Here is a 3,360-nt window from a genome sequence, read left to right as displayed (position 1 = left end):
ATATTTGACCTCTTATAAATAGAATTATTCTGTTAAGGTTTCATTTGTACAAAATCAAAATAAGAGAGACTTGAGTGCTTGTGGGCAGTGTGTGAAAAAAGAGTTTGTATCGTGAGCGTATTTCCAATTGTATAATCCTAGGTAGCCATTGTAAGGGTGCTTAGAAGCAAGATAGTAATATCTTGAGTGAGATCTCCATTGTAATATTCCCAACTATATAGTTGAACTTGCTTTTTCGTAGAAGACTGGACGTAGCCCCAAGATAGAAGTGAACCAGTATAATCCCTGTGGTGTTAAGCTTTTCTATCCCTATCTCTTATTCCTTTGTTATTGTTACTTACTTATCTGCTTTTAGCCTGTGGAAGGTGAAAATCAAATAGTTCTGGTTTGAAGAGCTTACAGGAGGATCGATTTATCTTTTTTTTTTCCTAACAATTGGTATCAGAGCATTTGGTTCAAAGGGTCATGGGATCAGTAGAGAAGTCAGGTTTTGAAGGAATCATGAAGTTTGATGAGGCCAATTTCAAATATTGGAAGATCCAGATTAATGATTAACTTGACCTGCAAGAAGTTGAATAAAGCTTTAAAGGAACGACAAGCTGGGATGAAAGATGAAGATTGGGTAGAGACGAATGACAGGCAGTTGCCTTTATCAGATTGTGTTTGTCGATGAATGTGGCAAGTCTCGTAGCAAACGAAACGACGGCAATAAATCTGATGAAATCACTGAAGAATAGGTACGAGAAACCCTCAGCTAATAATAAAGTATATCTTATAAGGAGATTCTTTAACATTCAAATGAAGGAGAATACTTCTGTCAATTCTCACATAAATGAGGTCACAAAATTAATCAATCAATTGGCATCAGTTAAGATTAGTTTTAGTGACGAAGTGGATGCTATTCAGTTGCTAACATCTTTACCTGAAAGTTGGGAAACGATGAAGACAGCAGTGTCCAATCGTTAGGAGACAAATCTTTGAAATTTTCAGAAATTTGTGTTGTAGCAATTGCTGAAGAAATTCGCAGAAAGGGGAGTGGAAAAGAATCTACTTCCGTAAAAAGCTCAGCATTGGTTGTCGAAAAAGGTAAAGAGAAGGTTGCGTCTGATAATAGACAGCAGAAGCATAGTAGGAGGGATTGGAAGAGAGATGCTAAATGTTTTCATTACCACAGAAAAGGCCACATCAAGAAAAACTGTAGAATATTAAAAGAGGACCTGAAGAGGTATATGACAGAGTCAAATGCAGTTGTAGATGATGCCCTCGTCTATGTTGAAAGCAACACGGAAATAGGAAACCAGTCATCAGAGTGGGTAATAGACAGCGTAACTTCAGTACACATATCTTCAAATAGAAGATTATTCACATCTTTTAGAAAAGGCAATCGCAGCCACGTAAGGATGGAGAATGGAAGACTTTCTAAGACTAAAGGGATTGGAAATATACGATTGAAGACCAATAATGTGACTGAGTTATTACTGCGAGATGTTAGGTATGTACCCAGTATCAGAATGAACATTATCTGTACAGGTAAGTTGGACGATGATGGTTATCAGAGTGAGTTTGGTGGGAACCAGTGGAAGCTCACAATCTAAGTTGGTGGCAGTTGGCCATAGAAGATCTACAGTTTACACGTCGCAGTTGAGTGTTGCCAAAGGATCATTGAAACAGTTGATGCAAGTTGCAGATGGTATCCAAAGAGGTAGGACTGAGCCAACAACAAAGACAACCATTACAAATCAGGAGGATCTACCATCAATTTAGGAACAACAATTGGAAGTCAAAGAACGAGAACATGTTCTTTAGGTTGTCAGGGATTATCCCCAGTTGTCAGACGGATGGGTGAATTGATGAAGTCGTGTCAGTGAACAGTTGCATTATAGAAGATGAACCCAGTAGGTGTTGAGGTAAATAATGGAGTTTCAATTCTGGCAGTAGGCTTCAATAGAGTTTTCAAGTCATCAGTGGGAAGTTCTTCCTTCAATAATCAGTGTTTGAGAACGAAGAAGGAAGCTTCAGATATCGCCACTTAGTTTTAGTAGGAGCACGTGGTTGTGTCTCTTGCGTATGGGAGACAAGACCACGTAGATTGCCCGACCTCAGGGCAAAGACAGATAAGACCAATGATTTCTGATATTTTGTTTTACAAGTTTTTAAACTTGCAGGAGAATCCTTGAAGATTTTTTCAAGAAGATCAGAAGTTGTTGCAATAGAAGCCTTGGAGTTTTCCAAGATTATCAGAGACTATTATTGCAGTGGGAGGCAAGATCGATGTTTTATCTCCAAATGGGAGATTGTTGGGATAATGGAGCCAAAACAAATGATCTGTGTCCTACGAGGAAAAGGATTTTCAACACTACTACCAATTCCTACAAGGAGTAAGATATTATTGTCTTATAAGAATTACAATATTGTTTTCCTATTAGGATTGAGATATTTGACATCTTATAAATAGAATCTTTCTGTTAAGGTTTCATCTGTACATAATCCAAATAAGAGAGACTTGAGTGGTTATGGGCAGTGTGTGAAAAGAAGTTTGTATCTGATGGGTTTAGTGAGCGTATTTCCAATTGTGTAATCCTAGGTAGCCATTGTAATGATGCATAGAAGCAAGATAGTAATATCTTGAGTGAGATCTCCATTGTAATATTCTCTACTATAGTTGAGCCTGCTTTTTCGCAGAAGACTCGACGTAGCCCAAGATAGGGGTGAACCAATATAATGCCGGTGGTGTTAAGCTTTTCTATCCCCCATCTTTTATTCCTTTTTTATTGTTACTTATATGCTTTTAGTCTGTTGAAGGGGAAAATCAAATAGTTCTTGTTTGAAGAGCTTACAGGATGATCGATCTATCTATTTTTTTTTCCCAGATCCTCCAATACCTATTGAAATTTTTGGGTATGTATTAAAATAGATTATTTTTCTCTCTTCTTATCAATTCTTAACCATGGTCAATATCTTAGTCTTGCTAGTGAGATTTTAATAGTTCGAAAATTTATCATATGAATGCATATCTTAATCCTCCTAGTAAGATTTTAATCTATAGTTCGAAAATTTGTCATATGAATGCAGTTTCTAATTATTTTTATCCATGAGTATAACACCTCATCAGAGTCGTTATTTTTTCTATTCAAGAGTCTGTGATGATTGAGGAATTTTGAATTTGAAATTTTTATTTAAATAATTGATGGAGTGGTATTTATCATTAATTATTATTCACTTTCAATTAAATTAAAGGATGGGGTGAAGCTAAGTGTTACTAAGTAAATTCTAAGCGACATGCATTCCAGGTCCAGTGAAACCCTGGGGTTCGTATGGGAAACATATAGCGGAGGAGGCGTGTGTCCGAATCTTTGACAC

Source organism: Momordica charantia (assembly GCF_013281855.1).
Source record: "Momordica charantia cultivar OHB3-1 chromosome 6 unlocalized genomic scaffold, Mcharantia_2.0 BLBB01000006.1, whole genome shotgun sequence".
Taxonomy (NCBI): Eukaryota; Viridiplantae; Streptophyta; class Magnoliopsida; order Cucurbitales; family Cucurbitaceae; genus Momordica; species Momordica charantia.
This window is presented reverse-complemented; position numbering follows the sequence as displayed.